Source organism: Xenopus laevis, chromosome 1L, assembly GCF_017654675.1.
Source record: "Xenopus laevis strain J_2021 chromosome 1L, Xenopus_laevis_v10.1, whole genome shotgun sequence".
NCBI classification, from domain to species: domain Eukaryota; kingdom Metazoa; phylum Chordata; class Amphibia; order Anura; family Pipidae; genus Xenopus; species Xenopus laevis.
The window spans coordinates 176,461,423-176,483,352 of NC_054371.1; the positions used below are offsets into that span (position 1 = coordinate 176,461,423).

At 39.5% G+C, this 21,930-nt stretch overlaps 1 long non-coding RNA gene across 4 annotated transcripts; it reads right to left on the reverse strand.

Annotated features, from left to right (window-relative positions):
* Positions 1–4,581: 4,581 nt before the first annotated feature.
* Positions 4,582–20,315, reverse strand: LOC108716854. 4 transcript variants are annotated; one of them, XR_005962254.1, is made up of 6 exons: positions 18,494–19,115; positions 17,627–17,793; positions 17,039–17,146; positions 7,605–7,658; positions 5,509–5,878; positions 4,582–4,769 (listed from the first exon to the last, which is right to left on the reverse strand). It is a non-coding gene; the product is annotated as an uncharacterized LOC108716854 (long non-coding RNA). The 4 variants fall into 4 exon arrangements; XR_001935772.2 differs by lacking the exon at positions 18,494–19,115 and adding an exon at positions 19,134–20,315 and having other exon boundaries at positions 17,039–17,793; XR_005962253.1 differs by having other exon boundaries at positions 17,039–17,793.
* Positions 20,316–21,930: the final 1,615 nt, after the last annotated feature.

The following is a 21,930-nucleotide window of genomic DNA, read 5'->3' on the forward strand; positions in this document are numbered from 1 at the left end:
TTGCTCTGAAAAGAGTGAGTGGAAGTGGTCTGTGGCAGAGGGGGGAAGGGGGTTGTGGCTGCTGCAGGGAGGTTGCTGCCAGTTCTGTAGCGGAGGGGGAGCTGGGACAGGAGGTTGCCTTGGAGCAAGTACCTCTTTGCCCAACTCAAGGCAAGCGATAGTTACTGAGCTCCCCTTTGCCTCTTGTATCTGATGCACAAAAATAGGTGCAATCAGCAGTTTGGCATCATCATGTATGTCATTTTGGCGCAATTGTGCACACAGTAGATTGCCCCCTACAATCATAAGCATAGTCCTAGACATTCTACATCTTGCTATTGTTCTGCTCCTGATATATGTTCAGATGGGCCCAAGTAAGGGGTGGGTGACGGAAGGAAGGGTCGTAAGGGGTGTGAACCCTGTTAGGGGTAGGCAGAAGACCATTTTAGAGGTAGCTGTCCAGCGCCTCCCTATCATTGCGCCCAATGTAGCTGCCTCTTCTGCCTACCCCTAGTTCCAGCCCTGCATTGCCATTCGTTTGCGTGCCAAAATTGCATGCCCACTACTGTTACATAAAGATATCAAAAGTTACCTTAGAGTTCTGACCCAAATAAAAGCACTAAGCCTGAAGCACTGTGCATTTGTACAGCCATAAAACTCCTAAGTGACTTCTAATATGTGTCTATTTAACAGTAATGGGTACATTATCCCCTTTAAAAGATATAGCAGCATGCACACATATAAGCAAACAGAAATGCTTTGAGTACTGTAAGTGTAATTATCCACACAAATCAAAGACTTATTTTAACACCTGCAAAGCCCAAAGTGACTATTTACTCTCTTTTACCCAGATAAACCTACATCTAATGTTATATGATATGAATACCTGAAGCCATCTCTGAGAACCATGACACCCATAAATGCTGTGTTTGTATAGCTTATGAGATGTTTACCATTTGCAGTAGTGCTAACAGTGCCCTTTTATATACAATACAATATGTTGTATATTCCTTAATATATCTGCAACCTCTGTTTTGCAAAAGAGTCATTGCAAATTGAGAACTATTTTAAAGAACACCACGTAATAAAAAAACTCTTACACAATATATCATTGAGGATGTTAAAGGCTGCCATCCCTAGACACATGCAGTACTCTCACACTTGTTCTGATTGTTAAGTGTGCAATGTTTTTATTGAAGGAAAGTATTTCATTTATTCTATAACTGGGAAGCATCTTTATGAGACCCATAAAGGCCACGGCTGACTATCCTGGTTTTCAAACGAAATATTCCCAAGAATCAACCATTCACACACAAGCATGGAAACATGAGAGGAAAAGCTTAGAGGAGAACTAAAGTTTAGCAAAGCATTAGGATGAAACAAGCGACTTTTGTTTCTGTACCAGCCATTTAGCAGCAAAGATCTGTGGCTTCAAAGGTTCCCCCAGTAGTTTCCCAATTATTTTTTTTGCTGATTCATAACATAATAATTGCTTTTCATGCCTTGAATCACTGTACCATAACTAAACTGCTAACACATGACATTTCAGCTACCTTTTTACCATCCTTCTATAAGCCAGCAGACTTTATTTTACCCTTGATTTTAGCATACAGCTAGGCGCTGACAAATGATTATTTGGGTGCAAATTACTGACAGCAGGTGATTGGGGCTGTTACTGCAAGTAACTGGATACGTGGGAGTATATGAGTAAGTTGATATGTCCGACAAACAAAGCTGGTCACGTATCAGGTAATTCAATAGGCAATTTTTTGGCTGCTCTGTCTCAGAAAATACAGTCGTTTCAGCAAAACTATTTGCTGTTACAGATCATCAGGTCCTAGGCATGGCATTTTACATCAGTAATTGAGGTTGCCAGCATCACTTTTATGCACAGATGTGCCTACCGGCTGTTATTCAGTAATTGTAGAGAAACTATTGACTTTCACAATTTATTACCCTACCCCTTGTAGCAGGGTAAGGTAATAATTGTGATAGTGCCCCTTTAAATTCATTTTTATGAACAGTCAAGGAATCTGCTTTAAGTGATACCTTCTTGTTTGGATTGCAGAGTTTTTGAACAGACTATAAACCAATCTGAATTAGGCATTTGCTTCAAACAACAGCTACATTTGTCCTGCGACGCTAAGAATGAACAGCAAACTATTTAGAGACTTGGCATTCCTCACAGCATTGGAAGGAAACATAGAATGCACACCACTTATCTTCAACTACATAAATAAATGAGTGCATTTTCACATTAAATAGGAACTAGTTGTCATATCACATATATATATATATATTTATTTACAGTACATGGTATAGAAGTATACCATAGAGTTTGCCCTCCATGCATCTACTCAAACTATTTGCTTGAAACTAGAGCTTTAATCTCTGACCAATTCATACTTGGTATAATTGGATCTGGTGAAGCTTTTCTACCTTGTGATCAAAATATGTATGCAGGGAACTCAGCCATGGAGTTAAATTCCAGATTTCTCTCCAGTGACGCTGATAGAGGCTCTCCTCCTCCAACTCTCAGGACAAAAAAGGGCACAAAGGCAGAAAATAGGATTGGATCAAAATCTCTCCCTGAAATCAAATGAGTGGTAATTAGAAAGCTACATAGTCAAAGCCATATGTTTGTGAGTTTCATTTGCATTGCTAAAAAAAGCTGTTTGACAAAAAAAAAAAAAAAAGCATTATACTTATTTATAGTATTCATATACTTATTTTATTGTATTTTTGTTTTTCTCAGTTGTAATTATACTTGCTCAGCTAGTGCACAAGGCTTTGCTTTTACAATGTTCTGTGTAATAACTGAGACTACTCTTGTTGTTTCACTGAAGCTCTACAATTATGTTGGGTAGCCAATAGATATCTGTATTCAGTAAGTATTGTAATATAAGATAATGCCATAATGCAAAAGCAAGTGTATATAGTGTATTTCATTAAATGCACCGCAATAAATCCAAACAGTTTAGTACCAAATTGTCTTGCTAGGAGGTGGAAATGCTGTCTCCTATAGACTCCATTCCATCCAAACTATCCAACTTTTTAAAAATGGTTTCCTTTAAGATACAATTAATCCTTTATTGGAAGCAAAGCCAGCCTATTGGGTTTATTTAATGTTTACACAATTTTCTAGTATCTAGTTGACTTAAAGTGTGAAAATCCAAAAAAAACTCAGGTCTCGAAAATTCTGGATAACAGGTCCCATACTTGTATTTGTTAATACAATCATACAATTATATCTATGGCTAGACCACACTGCCTATGTTATTATATATACAGCACTGTACCCATACCCAGTTAGAAGCCAACTAGTACCTTCATTTGCAAACTGAATTTACCCACCTGGGTCTACTTTTCTGTTAAATGCATTACCAGTTGGGTACCAGAAAGTGAAACGAGGGGGCGTGTTTGGAAGGGTATGGATGAAATACATTTAGGTAACCAGATCTCAAAGCACTACCAAATCCCCTCTTGGAGGATTAACCTTTCTTCAGGGCCTCCATTAGCCTGCAAAAAGGTTACAGATATATAAAAACACTGGTGTATCAACCACTGTTCTAAGAAACATCATGTACTGTTCCAGGAATATCTAGTACAATGAAAAGTCTAACCTAACTCTCTCCCTAACTGACCTTTAAACTAGGCTTTTGTATCCATCAAGAACAAATATCACCTTCAGGCTGAGCCCCGGGGCAATGTCACCTGCTCCTCAGGATTGCCAGGCCCACAGTCTGGGAACCATTGCTTTTTGTTCTCAAAACCTACACAGGCGGCAAGTTTACTGGAGGTACATGGCCCATCATAAGACTTTATATATGGTCTTGTTATTTGCAATTTCCAATTCAATCAGCCTGTGACATTATGTGACATTTTATTTATATAAGTAATATTTAATGTAGGTGTCCCAACAGAATATCTGGCAATAAGCGGTGGTGCTATTATCATTGTTTATTATTTTTCATGAAACTGTCCACTTCTTGTGTCACAGGCCTGTCAGCATGTTGAAAGGGTTTTTATTTTAGTGGTTGACGATGGAATCTGCTGGTGTTTGCAGTCGAAGGCCTTCCAGTCTGCCTGTTCCACCCCTATAATCCGGTTTTCTTGTTATTTTTTTGTTAGGAGCAGCAATGGCAGTTAAAACATGTAGTAGAATGCTTTTTAGTTTCCTAGGGATTTGTGATTCGTTGGGGTGTTAGAGCTCAGCCCGGGAATTGAACTCATACACCCCTTAGCGCTCCACCTGTGTTCGGAGTTTACATGCATCACTATGAGGACTGAACCATACAGAAGAATTGGGTATGTCTGGGCCTGTGCTCCCCTGAGGTTGAACAAATTGAAACGGAACACATGGGAGTGGACTGGAGCCCAAAACGCATGTGTAAGAGATCCTTTTGTCTTGCATTTTGGTTTAATTCACCGCAACTGAGTAAAAGGCTGTGCTCAGCTTTACCTTTCTCTATAACATCACTGAAATTCCATTGAAAGGTGGAACATCTTCATTAATCCATCAGAGTCCCTGGCAGGGGAATGTGCAGGTATGAAAGAAATCGTGTTTCCTATACAAACCAAACTACAGAAAACAGAAAACAGAAAACAAAACAAAGTTTTATCCAGGTTTTAATGTTTACATGACACAAGGTGTCTGCAATGTCCCTATAGAAAAACTGTGATGATAAAACACTGGGTATTGTGGATTGCAACACATCATAGTCGATGGGAATAGCACGGGTGTGGCCGTGGGTTCAGTTATTGTCCCAAGATTTCGAGATTTACTGATCCTATTGAGAAAGAAAACACTGTGTCCAGTATTACTTACAAAGGTCGACTTTACAGAGATAATTCCAGTATTTCCTAAAAAGAACTGTTCCTATGTGCTGGGGGCAGGGACAAAAATGTGAAGGATCCATGCTATGACGCTGCTGCCAGTTTAGCCAGTGATGTTTGAAGTGCACATAAAAACTGTGATTAACTGAAATAAACATCTTCCAAATTTGGCAGTGAATACAAAGTGCAATGCTTATACAGCCAATCGTGGCATAATTACAGCAAATGTCAAGAGCTGTGGGGAGGTTTAAGAAGGGGTCTGAAATGTTCAGGTTGTTAACTGTCTCTATACTGATTTATTTTAATTATTTTTCAGGCATTTATTTGGCTCAGAACTGACAAGGAACCGAAGCTCATTCTTCAAGGGGCCAGAGGGGGTGCTGCAAGATGATAAGTCCTTTTAAAGTGTCTCATAAATGACACCCTGTACTTATTAAGTACCTTTATTACCTCTGGGCTGAAACCAATTAATATATAAAGTATGAAAAAAGCAATACATTTTGCAAGGTGAATAACAGTGCAACAAATACACAATAAATACATATACCTGTAGTTACAAAGATTGTACCAAGCACATTGTGTTAAGAGACACAAGGGTAAGTAAGCCTTGTTGAATTACAGTCTTAAGTAGTGTAGTCATTTACAGACAGGTTTTAATTGGTGTTTAATTCCTACATATAGGTTATATTTTACCTTTAATCATGGTGACTGTAGGGAAGGGAGCCTCGGAGCAATGCTGCACAGGGATAGAACTCAGTAGAAGTTGCCCAGTGGTCAGTGAGGGACTGTGTGTCACTGTAGGAAGTCATTGGATAGTAAGGTGTCAGTTAGTAGAGGAGGTATAAAGCAGAGTAGGTGTTCTTCCACCAGAACCCCTTTTGCTCAATGTTCTCATACATAGGATAGGTGTGGTATAATGTAACTGTAACTGTACACATAAGTATAAAGACAAGGACAATATCATGAGAGTAAATACTATGGTTTATTGGCATGACTGCTAAATGCAAGTATGAAGTATAGAGGAGTATGGAGGCATTGTATCAAATTCAGAACTGACAGCACTCTGAAATGAGAAAAAGAACAAAAAAAATAATAAAATCTTAGTTTTCATATATCAACATATATTACTTTATAAGCCCTAGCTGTCCCACCTCAGCAATATGACAATAAATACACATTTTGTGATCATTTTTAGAATGAAATAAAGATGTACTGCCTATTAGTGACCAATAGGGAAACATTTGCTACTGCAGAATGGTCAGACTTACTGCTGACTTGGTCAACAAAAAGGTACCTCCTACTCACATAAAAGCAAATAACTGGACAACTGTTTTTTTAAAAAAAATTGTATTACATATTTTAAAACAAAACATTGTCGGGTGTCATTGTGATTGTCAAGAGTCAGTGTGTGCCCAGGCTGCTCTTATTATTGCTGCTTCCATGGATTCTGTTTGCATATTGACTCCTATTAGAACTTTTAGAAGAGTACAATGCCAGATATGTCAAACTTTGGGGGCATTTTCTTATGGCCATTGCAGTTCTTATTTGAAGACACCAGCTACTTATTCTAACTTACAGTTCAATGAGGTGTTTTGGACCCTTTAATTGAACCTCAAATTTTTCTGATCGAGTTTTTAAGGTGGAAAACTTGAATTTTTAGAGGAAAAAAACCTCATCAAATTAACATGTAGAAGTTAATGGTAGATATCCCTGAAGTTGTTTCTTGACGTTGGATAATCCGATAAAATCAAGGTTTTTTGTCTGATAATCTGGCAATCGCAGGATTCAAATTGACGCTCGAATTTGTTGAGCTGTTTTTTCTGCTCTGACTTGACCGAGAAGAATTATTGATAAATGAGTTCAGTTCTTGGATATGAGTTTGGTTGACTTTGTTTTAATAAAAAAAATGATTAATTTGAGTTTTAATAAATATTTATCCTATATGATTTAATTGGACTGCATGACCCTATATAACCTTATGTCACAAGCTTCTGACAAAATCTGTCATTGACGTCTACATGATTTTGACAGGAGTTTTTTCGGGATTGTTGCAGTTTTGTCACATAAATTCCGGAAAAGTTAAATGCTTTGACTCGCTTGCTATATGAATCTCAGGAGAGGTCTGGGTGGTGGCACTGCCCATTGAGTTTGGTGAAACACAATTAAGTAGGATATTTAATTTCTATACTTCTGTGGCATGGCATGGTAGCCATTATATTCACCGCAGAGTTCTACATTATCATTAATTATTTCCATAAAGTACAATAGCTTGGTAGGAGAGGTTTCCTAAGGTCCTAGCCACACCTAATCGGAAAGGCTTTTTGCAGGTATTATTGAAATGACCATTGGCTAAATTCTATAAATATAATCTTTAAATAGTCACAGTCATCTCAGAGAAAACAAAGGCAAATAGAAACAGCAGAAAGCCATTAATGGCAGTCTATTCCTGTTCTATTCAATAGAAATCACAGAACAGGTGGCACACCACAACAAGTACTGGCACTTCCATCTTCTCAGGTTTTCCTCACTACAGTGTGCCATAGGACTCCAGTCATTCCAGTTTAATGGAAAGAAGTTCCCACCAGACTCAGGTATCTTTTAGTATGTTATATATGTTCCTTGTCAGTAAGGGGCCATGTGTGGGCCAATTTACAAAGACAATTCGTACTTCATTTTATTTGTGATTTTTTTTCAAAATCTTTTTAATTAAATTTATATTTTTTGTTCTGCAATACTCCAGCTTGGAATTTTAACTGCTAACTTAATTAATCTATTGGGAAATTAATTACCCTGCAGCCAGACAGCAGTTGGGAAGCGAGACAGGAAGATCACTATCAGAGGACCTGAAAAGAAATATAAGCAATTAAAAATAATCATTAAATGAAACCATTGCAGTCTAGTTTTTTATGTTGACACTGGGTCAGTGACATCAGCAACTAGACAGGATTTCAAGTTCCAGGCTGGAAAGAGAATAGAAAGGCTAGTACAGGTATGGGATCTGTTATCCAGAATGATCGGCACCTTGGGCTTTCCGGGCTTTTTTTTCGCCACAAATCTGAGCCTGTCTACTAGAAAATCATGTAAACATTAAATAAACCCAATAGGCTGGTTTTGCTTCCAATAAGGATTAATTTTATTTTAGTTTGGATCAAGTACAAGGTACTGTTTTATTATTACAGAGGGAAATCATTTTTAAAAATGTGGATTATTTGGATAAAATGAAGTCTATGGGAGATGGACTTTCCGTAATTTGGAGCTTTCTGGATAACAGGTTTCCGTCAAACAGATCCCATACCTGTATAGGATCCATTTATAAACCCCCTATTTTCCAGAAAGCTCAGAATTATGGGAAGGTCATCTTCAGTAGAGCTCGGTTTAAGCAAATAATTAAAAACTATATCCTTTTTCTCTGTGATAATAAAACAGTACCTTGTACTTCATCCTAACTAACCTGCATTAATAAGTCACCTTGGAGTTCTGTGGCTCATATAAAGGCACTAAACCTGCAGCCTCGTGCCTATATATAGTGTTTATATTGGTCTTACTGGTCCTTTAATTGATCCTTCAGTATCAGTAACAAGCATATTTTATAACACCTAAACCAGTCCTTTATAAGACTGTTGTTTGTTTTTTTGGGCTTTGTGTACCCATTACACAATATACAAATCAAAAAAAAAAAGATACAAATAGTCATTAAAACACAGAAAAAAAGTAGTGATGGGTGAATAAATTCGCCAGGCACGAATTCACCGTGAAGCACAGAAAATTATCGGCTAAAAATCCGGCACGTCAAAAAAAAAAAATTGGTGCGGGTCAAAATTATTCAGACGCCCATTGACTTTAATGCATTTGGACAAAAATGCGTGTCTAAAAATTGCCATGCCTCAGAATTATTTTGATGCCCATTGACTTCAATTTGTTTCACACCTTTTTTGCCGTTTTGCAAACTTTTCGGAAAAGCTAAATGCCCCAGATTTGCCCATCACTATTAAAGAGAACTGTAAACAACCCCTTGTGAGTAAATCAGGCCAATCATTTGTTAACACTAAAACAGTAGATGGAAAAAGCAGCACAGTTCACTATGTATCTGTATACACAGTTCCAGTCAAGCATGTTTGCTCATTTTTTTTCGTGTTATTTATTTTCAGACCTTTGAAGCCCAATAGTTCTCAAGGGAACCAGAAAGTACCTGCTAAAACTCCAGATCAGCCTGGGAATACTAGAAAAGACCAGTATCAGCCTAAAAGATACATTACTCTGTATTCATATAAATATATACATATATTTAAATACATATATATATATATATATATATATATATATATATATATATATATATATATATATATATATATATATATAGTACAAAATTGGGGGGTTGTGGAAGCACTCATAAGGCTAAATCAAAGTATATTTAAGTATAATGGAAGTGCTACTTACAATGCACTTCCCTGGGCCCCTGTCTCATAAGCAATTCAGTATAAATGCAAGTGCATGTGTTTACAAAGACAGGGGGTTTTTAGTTAGCACTTCCATTATACTTAAATATACTTTGATTTAGCCTTAGGAGTGCTTCCACAACCCCCCAATTTTGTACATTGTATTAGCCTGAAGCTGTGGCTTAGCTTCATGTGGTTTTTAATAGCACCCCATACCCACCCCTATATACTAATGGTGGTCCTATGCTTTTAAATATGGGCGTTGGTTTGGGCAATCTCTCTCTCTTAAAAGCCTTAACTGGCGGGGGAGGATCTAGGCTCCAGAGTGAAACCAATGTTCCACAAACACTGAATACAGGTAATGCTATTATGCAGAGAATTGTCTTTTTATATTATGACCTGAGAATAAACAAGTTAGGGACCGCCATATGGGGTTTACCTTGACGTGGTATGGTGGCTTTTCAACTTTATGATCATAACTTTGTAACTAAAAACCCCCTGTCTTTGTAAACACATGCACTTGCATTTATACTGAATTGCTTATGAGACAGGGGCCCAGGGAAGTGCATTGTAAGTAGCACTTCCATTATACTTAAATATACTTTGATTTAGCCTTAGGAGGTATATATATATATATATATATATATATATATATATATATATATATATATATATATATATATATATATATATAAACAGCGCTAGGTCGGTGCACCCAGACCACAAAATGGATGCCTAGGTGCTGGAACTGGAAAACACAATTGTAATAAAGTAACCAATGAGTCCGCACACACAGGACTTATGTGAAAGAAAAAATGGTCGTTTATTCAACGTTTCGGCTCAGCTCACTTCCTGAGGACGGCTCATGTAGCTGAGCCGAAACGTTGAATAAACGACCATTTTTTCTTTCACATAAGTCCTGTGTGTGCGGACTCTTTCGTTACTTTATTATATATATATATATATATATATATATATAGCGCGTAAAAATTCAGGCACAGCTAATAAATGCATGTTGCAGGGGCTTCAGTGATTGTATTTAAATTGAATTGCAAACACTGCAGCCCTTCAAACTATGTATTCCCTGAATTTCCATGTGATCTGGTAACCATAGAGACCCTTATTATTGCCAGGTTTTTTAATGTCACTGCCCAACTAAAATGACTGACAGTTTTTCCTCTACACATGCTCTCATCTTTTATAAATTGGATTTAACACCATAACTCACCAAAGAATTGGTACAAAGTTTTGTGATATTAAAGAGACATGATGAATGTGACAGTTTTCCCTTGTACCACTGCTTCTTACATTTGTCATGCCACCCCATTCATTAGTCTGATGCAATAAAGTATATAACTGTATATTTATTCCATAGCTAATGATAAAACCACATTCCCTCCTTTTCCTCTCTGGCTGGCAAAATACACGGTGTGCTCAAAAGATTTGGACTGTTAAGATTTTTTAATTGGAATGGCTCACTCTCTGAGTATATCCGCTAGCACATATTGCTTAACCTCTCTCTTCATTTCACAGAGTTCTGCAATGCAGTACAGAGTAAAATGTAATTAATTGCATTGTTTATACATTCCACTAAGCACTCATGGAAAACCAGAGAATGCGATACGTTCCACTGCTTGCACGTTACACGTGCCAATAAATAATGTTGCTTTTATTCTGTGTAGCGAGTTCCAAAAATATATATGTATGCCATTTGTGCCAGCATCACAACACGCGGGTCTTTATGTGTGTATTTCTTTTCTGTAAAATCTACAGTGGGATAGAATAGCCACCAGCTGCTGCGTAGAGCTGAAATAAAAGCAGGTTATTAAGAAAGCTATCATTGACGTAAGTAATTGTATCTGCTGTGTTACAGAAGCAGCGAGAATGATGTACCATACAGAAGCAAACAGGATCTGCTCTTTGGATCCAGTGCAATGTGCTGACTTCACTCCCTCTTTATATAATACTCCCAGAAAATCATCACACTGCCTATACTTCTGAAACACAATCCACTTTAAGTAAGTGTCACCCACAAGGTACATCTTGTATTCATCAAGATCAAGAAAAACATTGCTGTTATTTTTATTGATTTATTCCTTGTGCCAGATTTTTCTCCTTGGCCTTTAAAGGGATCCCTTTGCTGAAAGGTTGGCAACTTCAGATACATTTTAGACTGACACTTCTTGAAGAATGGGATTGAATCTATATATGTCTAGATAACATCCAGCACAGTGCCCCTCTCCTGCCTTTGTTTCAGGATTATTTTTGGAAACAACAGGGGCATCGCTGGACTCAGCTGCTTTTCCAATTTAGGAGTTTATACGGTTGTATTGTAATGCACACATGGACTGTATATGTGTGTTGACCAATCTGTGCATAGACAGGGGGAGGCTAGGGCCCTTATCTCAGTTAAAAAAAACCTGGTGCATCCAACCTGAAAACATTAAGTGCAACCAACCTGTTACCAAGCTGTTATTAAATTACAAATGGTATGACCCCCCAACAGCCCTTTGTTCTCAGTGGGATTCTGGACACTTTAATTCAACTTTAGGGCAGTAGGTTTAATAAATGTGTAAATAATTATTGCATAATAATTATTTTTCAAATATCAGAGAAAACCTAACTTTTAATGCAGCCCTCTGATATTCACTCACCCCATTACTTTCTGTGCATGTTGTGTCATCTGGGCGTTCCTCAGTGCCAGTGATGACATGTGTGTTTGCAGGGTTAGATTGGGCTGGCGGGACACCGGGAAAAAACATGGTGGGCCAAGGTCCAGACCCGCTCCCTGCCTGAAACCATTGCCACTGATCCTGAACTCCTTTCCTAGACTCTGATTATGGCCTTGAGCAGCGGCAGCTTTAGTGGGAGGCGCACAAAGCCACACGGGCCCCTTCCCAGCAGACTCCCCTCCCCATGAGCACACATGCACCCCAGCACTGGAGCACTGAGGAGCTGTGCGACATGCCACCCCTAATATTTTAGACACTAGGCCCGGGTCTTTGTGGCCTCGCCACAAATCTGGGCCTGGCCTTGAGAAGAAAAAGGTACATGCAAAGGGGGGTTGTGGCTTTGACCCACCAGGGCTGCTGCCTCAGTGGCCCCAGCCCCCCAGCCCCACACTGCGTGTTTGTACCTAATACCAGATCATATACAATCTATATACTGTATATATATATATATATATATATATATATATATATATAGTGCATTTATTAGAACTCATAATATTACTTTAGTAATATTAATTTAGCACATACATTATGCAGTGATATGCATGGGTACTGTCTTGGAGAGACAAGAAGGCCATTCTAACAGGGCCTAGAGGGTTCAAAGAGGGGATGGGAGGACTGTAATATAAAATGCACAGGACTACTGCAGAGACATAATTAAATATTACTGGGTCAAACAGCAGGATCATTATGGACCCTCATACCTTCAGGGGATATTATATTTTACTAACATATATTAAATTGCTCATAAACTAGGGCCCACAAGGCCCGTTACTAGAGGAGGAAATACATTTTTCAGGGGAGGATACCAATAAACCGTTGTCCATTGTAAAGCATCTCACTTATATATGGCAGTTGGTCTAGTTTTGGGGAGGCTAAGCCTCCCTAAATTTCATGATTCTCTGCCTATGTCCCTTACACTCCCAGGACAGCAGCAGCTGCAGAGTCTGTTTCCCCTGTTGTTATGCCTTTGGGTTGGTGTTACTGGGTAACAGCACAGCAGCCCTAGATATCAAGACATAAGTTGTTTTTGGGCTTCACTTGCATAATTAAGAGACTTGAATTGTGAAATCCAAATGGATTATGTCAGTTACCCTAAACTATATTCACGGATTTGGAACCACACGGGAAATAAAATAAACAATACGCTTGAAATGTGTTAATGGGATATGTACCAGACATAAGTAACCCAGCACCGAAGAAGAGGGAAATACAATGCATTTAACATTTGTCTGCTGTTACTGACATGAAAGTTTGATATGCGGCCAATGTGCATTGTGCCTGGATGTGAAGTCTAAATGAGGGCAGGGAAAGTCTGGCAAGGTTCCTGCTATTACCACCTGTTCAGAACAGATCTGAAGTTCATGTCAAGTCTCAGCTTTGAAGCCAAGGTGAAGTATTGTGTCTCTGATAACAAAATATAAAACTCCCTTTCAGTGTTCACATTACCTTGCGCAGGGACAATGCAAAGCTTTCTACTGCCTCAGCTGAATCCTCTACCTCTCTTCTGTGCCAATTAGTGTGCCTTGTAGCTAGCATGGCACACATAAGAAAAAGAAAATGGCACACAATTTAGGTTGCTTTTTTTTTCTAAAACAAACTACACAATCTGAGGCAGAGGTCCCTAACCTTTTTTTTACCCGTGAGCCAGATTGATACGTAAAAAGAGTTGGAAAGAGAGCAACACAAGCATGAATAAATGTTCTGGGGGTGCCAAATAAGGGCTGTGATTGGCTATTCCCTTTGTGAACTGGCAGCCTACAGAGGCTCTAACTGGCAGTACACCTGTTTTCTGTGCAACCAAAACTTCCCCCCAAACAACTTATTTACAGGGATACTCTCATGGGAAAACATGTTTTTTTAAAAATGCATCAGTTAATAGTGCTGCTCCAGCAGACTTCTGCACTGAAATACGATTTTTTTTATATTTAATTTTGAAATTCGACATGTGCCTAGACATATTGTCAATTTCCCAGGTGCCCCCAGTCATGTGACTTGTGCTCTGATAAACTTCAGTCACTCTTTACTGCTGAAGGGTAGTAAGATACAGATCTGTGTTTGAAGGAGAGTAATACTGCTGGTAACTTATACAAAGTGGATTTTCTCCAGACTCAAAGTAAGTTGCTTAATAGCATGCAGGGGTGATTATAAGTCTGCTGTGCTATGAACTCTATGGGGCCAATTTATCAAGGGTCGAATTTCGAGGGTTAATAAACCCCTCGAATTCGACCCTCGAAGTTAATTCCTTCGACTTCAAATATCGAATTCAAAGGATTTCCTTTGATCGATCGAAGTAAAAATCGTTTGATCGAACAATAAAATCCTTTGAATCGAACGATTCCAACGATTTTAAGCGATCGATCGAAGGATTTTTCTTTTATCAAAAAAACCTTAGAAAGGAGCTGGGGAAGGTCCCCATAAGCTAACATTGCACCTCGGTAGGTTTAAACTGCTGAAGTATGTAGTCAAAGTATTTTTTAAAGAGACAGTACTTCGACTATCGAATGGTCGAATAGTCGAACGATTTTTAGTTCGATTCATTCGAATCGAAGTCGAAGGTCGTAGTAGCCTATTCGATAGTCGAAGTACCCAAAAAAATACTTTGAAATTCAAAGTTTTTTTCATTCGAATCCTTCACTCGAGCTTAGTAAATGTGCCCCTATGTGATTTTGTTTTGGAGGGATTACAAGTGTAGGAGCAGCACCACTGCACCTATACATTGTGTTCATCTGGAAGAGACTCCAACATATTTGTTATCTCATGCAGGCCTGGACTGTGAATCAAAATAAGCCCTGCCATTCCAAGTACACAGAGGTCCAAACAGCCCCCTACCAGCCCACTATATGGTAACTTTCCATGGAACCACAGCAGCCCCTCTGGCAATTGCCAGAACCCACAGATTGCCAGTCCGGGCCTGATCTCATGCACATATAAGTGACAAGATAACTGTGGGAACTTTTAACATCTAACAAGTAACCTTTATATATGTATGAAGCATTGAAATGGTTTGAAAGGAGCGCTGTTTAACTCTCTCTTTTAGCTACTCTTTACTGCTGTGCTGCAAGTTGGAGTGATATCACCCCTCCCTTTACCCCCAGCACCCCATCAGCAGAACAATGGGACGGTAACCAGATAACAGCTCCCTGGTAAATATAAAAACAGCACTCAATAGTAAAACTCCATGTCCCTCTGTGACTCCTTCAGTTACATTGAGTAGTTAGAAAGCAGTTCCATAGTGCAGCACTGAAAGCACATGACCAGGCAAAATGACCTGAGATGACTGCCTCCACACCAATATTACAACTAAAAAAATACACTTATTGAGTAAGGAATTAAATTTTACATTGCAGAGTGAATTATTTGCAGTGTAAACAGTGTAATTTAGAAATAAAAACTGCACCATAAAAATAATGACAGAATCTCTTTAAAAATAAGCACCTGCTTTGTGGCAACTGGGAGCAACATCCAAAGGGTTGGTGAGTAAAATGTTACTCACAAGCCACTGGTTGGGGATCACTTATCTAAGGTACCGTATGTTGGCGTTGGCTCAAATTGATTTAGGCCTATGCAGAGGCATAGCTATAGAGGATACAGACCCTGTGACTGCTGGGGGTAGGGTTGCCACCCGGCCAGTAATTTACCGGCCTAGCCGGTAAAATACCTGCCAAGGCCGGGGTCGTTATTACAAATTTACGTGCAATGTAGCTGCCGGTAAATTTGTAGTACAATTAAAAGGAGCCCTCGGCCTGCCCCCAATCCCCTGGAACTTACCTTTTCTTTACTTCTTCAAGCGTCCGTGGCGCGGCCCCACCCCTTTTGACATCACGGCCCGCCCCTTTGTGTCCCCGCCCCCCAGCAGCCAGTAAAATTTTTTAAAAAAGGTGGCAACCCTAGCTGGGGGGGAGGTGCCAAAAAGTATAGGGGCTTAACTAATAAGCAGTTTCAGTGTATATTTAAGAGATTTATCTAATTCCCAAATTTTAGGGGGCCCTCAAATCATTTTGTTGTGGGTCCCAGTTATTTCTAACCATGCCACTGGTTCTGCTTTAGTTCAGTTTGAGTGTTTATGGCTAGACACAAAAGGAATAAAGGCAGAATGAAAAAAAAGAGTTGCTAGAGGAATACAGAGCACTGAGAGTGAGTCTAATATTACCCTCACTTAGCTGCTAAAGGGGGGCCCAGGAGGATAGAAGCCCCATTGGGATTAATAACTGCAGTTTTACTGTAAATGAGACAACTCTTCTCCATGGGTCCAGAATGTTATAGCAATGACTTATACCTTATCCAGTTCTACATATATTTGCAAATTCACAGTTGTGGTGAAAATCAGTAATTGTCTTGACCACAGTGTGTCCTGGATTAGCATTCTGCTCACTTGCCTGTAAATAGAATTGCTAGCAGGAAGCAATAGCTGCATATTGGCCTAGTCACAATGAAAATTGTTCTCTTTCTCTAAACAGGAGCGGGGGTTTCATTTCTCTTTGCATGAGACAGCCTTTCCTTAGCACTCACTCAGCATGAGAAAGAAATTCCACATATCTGAGAAAGAACTCAAAAAACCCTCAATGTAAGCTCAATGTATAACAAGTGTGGTTTATATTTACATCTGAATTTTCTAACCGTCCTATGGGCCACCTGCCATTACTGTCTCACATTATAACGCATTGTAGAGCTGATCATTAACTAGATCACAAAGAGTAGAAACATGGAACAAAGTACAGCTGATCCTTTTATACCCCGATGCTATGCAAGTGAAATTGTCTTCTGCCAATAAAGAATGTGTTGCCAATTCTTCTTTTCTAATGATCCTGTAATTGCACAAAAAACAACACAACAGGCAACCATGTAGTTGAATGATTGGGATGTCATGTGTCCTTTTCTCCTCTGCCCCCCTCCAGACATATGGAAAGCATCGGGTTGTTGCAGTACAGGTATGGGATCCCTTATCCAGAAACCCTTTATACCCAAAGCTCCGAAGTACAGGACCATTTTAAGCAAATAATTCTAATTATTAAAAAAGATTTCATTTTCTCTGTAATAATAAAAAAGTACCTTGTGCTTGATGCAAGATAAGCTGCATGACTCCATATTATTGGCAAAACTCAGAGGCACTGCTGTTATGAGTCGAGTCGAGCCTCAGAAGGAGCAAGTAACCTGGGGCTGAAAAAAACACTCCTGGTAAATTCAAGAGATGAAATGCCAATTTTTAAATCAGAATTGTGGCTCCTCTAGTGCAATATGGCCCACCTCCACCCTCTCTAATACAAAAAAACTAATATCAGGGGGGCAAGGGGTCTGTGTTGGACTGGGGGTCAAAGGCCCACCGGGACTACCACCTCAGGGGCCCACACACACCCCAAGGCCCCCCCAGGCACTACTCTCCTCCCACCCCCTTGGGTATCTTTAACTTCTGTCAGCTACAATCAGGGGAGGTCAGGGAGAGAACAGCGAGAACATGCAGTCTTCAGCAGGGTGCAGGTCTGGGTTGGCAGGGCCCGTCAAGTTTTTTCCATTTGTCCATTTGGCCCAGTCCAACCCTGAAGGGGCTTGCAAGCACTAAGCAGACAATGTATGGTGATCCAAAATACAGAAAGATCCCTTATCAGGAAAACTTCACGCCCTGAGCAACAGGTCATATACCTGTATAATCAGGATAGGTTGCTCACTGTCCTCCTGGGTAAAAATAGAGCTCCGAAAATGATTGTTTCCCCACCTTAATGGGAGAAGAAAATCTTCTTAGACATATGCCCATCTGATAACATTTCTTGCCATATCAGCAGATACCAGGATAGAATGTTTCTTCATCTCTAATGGAAGAATGTGTTAAATATTAAGAGTGGCATACTGATTGACTAAGAGAGTTAATGGGCAATTAAAATGACAAAGAAAGGTGTGAGAAAACAAAAAGAAAGAAGTAGAAAGGATGAGGTTAAGTTAGACATCCAGGGAGAACTTCAGAGTGTGTTACAGTGCAGCAATAATGCAGAGTAATTGATGTGGCTGGTTGCCTGCCAGATGTATGTGACTAAAGATCAGAGTGCTGATACTCTATAATAGCTCTTCCAATCAACTAAGTTAATCTTTGGATTCACATCTTTAGACACACGCTAAATGATTGTGCACTAAGCTGTGCAAATCTGCAGCCCAAGATGATGAGATAAAAACATCACTGCATATTCATAAGCAATTTCAGTTTGAGTTTTAAATGCAGTAGGGATTTCTGAGAAATTCACTAATAAACCATGGACCAGATTTATTGCTTCTAAAATTGATCCTTAGGGCTCTCCAACCCCTGCCACTTCCAGCCGCTACAGGCTGCAGCAGTGTGGATCAAGTTGTTTCTATGATATTCAGAATTTAAGTTTTTATTCCAATAGTAAAGGAGGCTCAAATGGCACATGAGTCAGAAGTCAGCTTTGTGACTGACAAATGTAGCCTGTTTATACTCTGTAATCTCCTGCTTTATTATGATGGCTGCTGATTTTAAAACTTACATCTCATACTTACCGGTTTGTGCAACTCTCCAGATTTGCCGCTTTCCTGACAGTCATCATTCCCAGCAATTTACTTTCCTCTATGATCTTGTGTTGTAACTGCTAATGTTTAAACATAAATAAGTGGAGATTTAATGATGTCGTCATTTCTGTTGTCATGTGATGTCCATATGACTCACTGAAACTTCTGTGTGCTAAGAAATATGCTACAGATTATAGGGCTTAGGCACAATGCCCCTCACAGTGTGCACGGTGCAAAACCTGCCCATTGTATGAGGCATTGTCCAAATAACCCTATAGGCTGTAGCATATTTTTTAACACACAGAAGTGAGTCATATGTCACAAAAGACTTGGCATCAGAAATGATGACATCATTAAGCCAGGGGCTCTAATGCCATGAGACAAGTTGAATTATTCAATTACAGCAGCCCCCAAGTTACTAGGAAGGCAAAACACTGCTCCTGGTAACTTTAAGAGATGAAATTTCAGTTTTTAAATCACAATTTCATCTCTGCTAGTGTAGAGAGCACAAATGGCCTTGGCCAGGTTTGGGGGATGCATCAGAAAGGCCTTCCCAAGGCAACAAGGACCCCCAGAATGCCACTGCATTAAGCACCACTTGTTTATAATTGTCCTCCCCTTACGCCCTTACCTTGTACACACAGTGCCTGTCAGTGCCCTTAGTAGATGGGTATGGATTCAATTCATTCAGATTGGCTGTTTTTCCACCTGCATTTCTGCATTTATCTGCAGGTTGTGAAACAACATCATGTGACTAATTGCATTAAGTGCACTGCATCTGCCTCTGTGTGCACAAACAAAGGAATCAGTGCACTTAACGGAAAGAGCAGTCTGTTTTGGTCACATTAGCATTAATCACACTCATCAGATTCAGCTGCATGCCAGTGCTCAATAATGTATGATTAAGCCTGTCTCTTCCTTTCCCTGTACTGGTTCTTTTGGTGATTTAGCCCTTGTTCCAGTGAGCCCTGAGTTCTTTTAAACTGATCTCCTGGTTTGACTACTGGCCAGTTTTAGGGCTCTTACACACTGGCGTTTTTTCCTGTGTTCCGATTTCTTCCATTCAGCCGCAGGGGAGCGCATGAGTAAACGCACTTAATTATTGTCAGAGGGGTGGAATGCAACAGGCTGTGTCCCACTTGCATTTGGCGCTTACATTCGTCTGTGTGAGTACAGCCCCCTTGACAATAATTGAGTGAGTTTACTCCTGCGCTCCCCTGCGGCTGAACGGAAGAAAGCGGAAAGAGCCCTTACTGACTTGTAACCTCCTGCCCCCTGCCCAGACCTTTTCCCACCATAGTACAGTTTATCTGCTGTTTCTCCTATTTTGTATTCATTAAATCATTCTGTTTTCACCATATCTAAATACTACTATGTATCCTCAAGGTTACACAGCACGTAGGGTTCTACCAGCCAGTTTGACACCTATAAAATATCCTGACACACTATTATGACTATCATATTATATTTCAATATTTTCATATTATCATATTTTGCAATACAATGGGTACATTATTACATATGATACTGCATGCTCTGTTTTTTTATAGCAACTAGTAGAAGCCAAATTTTCGTTTCTTCTCACATTGTCATCTTCTTCCAAAAACTGTTTTTTTAGGACTCTACCAAATCTTGAGTGTAGATTGAACGATTTAGGACCAATAAATTGAAATACTTACAATGGGAATTAATCCCATTTTACTTACACACTCATCCCAGAGCAGCCCCTAGGTTTTCTGAGACTGCCTCTACCTTGTTGTTGCCTCTATTAAGCAGTACAACTGAAGCCACCTCATCTTTATAACTATTTATGCACTTATCTCTACATGCATGTGTTTAAGGGTAACTAGAATTACATTTAGAAACAATGTGCCATATTCATAGGCTGCTGCACTAGCACCTAGCCCAGTCGATCCATGATGCTGAAGAATATGTTTTTTATTCTAAATTCTATTATTCTCATCCATGTCCCTTGAATCCTTGTCTCCCCTATAGTGCTGTATATGTATGCCCAGTTGCTGGGTCACCATAGGTCACCTTGCACATGAATAGTGATGTCAATGCTGGAATTGGTGTGGACATTTTCTGAGGTACATAGAACAACTTATTCAGTGTGTTGTCACCCTTAGCTAATACACTGATTGTAACATTGTTCATTTTAATGGCACCAAACTCTTGAAGCAAGAAAGTTACACTTTTACCATGTAGCTGGAAGGGGTGGCTCACAACAGCTGGGGGGGGGAGCACATTTAATTTTTGTCCTAAAGAGCAAATATCCCTGTGAATCAAGTGGTTCTCAAAAACATCATGACATAGCCTGTGGGTTTGTTACATTCTCAGAGTCTGAGTTCTTTCATGTTCTCCACCATGGAAAAATAAAATGAGGGCAGCTGAAAGTATTCCTCTGTGTATAATAAACCAGGGCCAGTTTCATGATCCAGCTAAACCCTGTCATGGAGTGTTCTGGCTCACTTACATGAAAAAAGGCCATCCCTCCATCCTTGCCTAGATGACAGTATATTCTCATCCTCTCTGTAATATAAAATGCACAGAGCCACGTGTTACAGCATAAACCTCCTTATATAGAGTGTGTGAGAGAGATGAACTGCTGCTACTTTACACAGCTGTAATTCCAGGCCCATCCCTGTTCCTAAAAACTGTGTGAATGTGTGATGCCTGTAGAGCAAGTTCCCTAGATACCAGCTCTCCTTGGATAAGTGCTTACGCATAGCTCAGAGAAGCACTTCCACTTAGTTAGGAGAAGTGACAAAACTCAGCACCTAGTGTCGCTGCACATTACCAGCACTTTTCTTTTCCTTTAAATGCTACGACATGCAATACTGAAAAGGCTTTAAATCCAACTTTCAAAGTATCAGCAACAGTAAACAGTATTTTATAAAGGTTATTTTTGTATAAAATTGTATTATTTATGTTTATTTTCCTGGAAAGCACAAGCTACAGAAGAATATTCACAGTAATGTCAGCTGAGAGTGCAGTCACACTCAGACAGTGACCTCTATAACTAAAGTGGGTGCACTGTAGGGGAATGCAAATGCAGAAGGGACAAGTGGTGGTGGTGGGTGGGGGCAATTGCCACAAATAATTAGTTCTTTCCTATGAGATGTTTAAGAAAACTGGAATGAAAAATAGCCAGTCTCCAATTATATACACAGGGGTTCAGGGATATGAGTGGATAGAGACTAGGATTATAAATTTGCTGTTGATACAAGATGTGGAGTTTGGGGGGTGGGCATAAATATCACTGAGTGCCGGGTGTGCAACTGCACTGAAACCCAAAAGATCCAGTTGTAAAAATTATCCCAAGAGTCCCTAGTAATACCAAAGTGACTTATTTGCAAATGATTGTCTGTGTGTCACTGAGCACACCCAGAACCCTTTAGCAGCCCATTATGAAAGGAAAACTATAC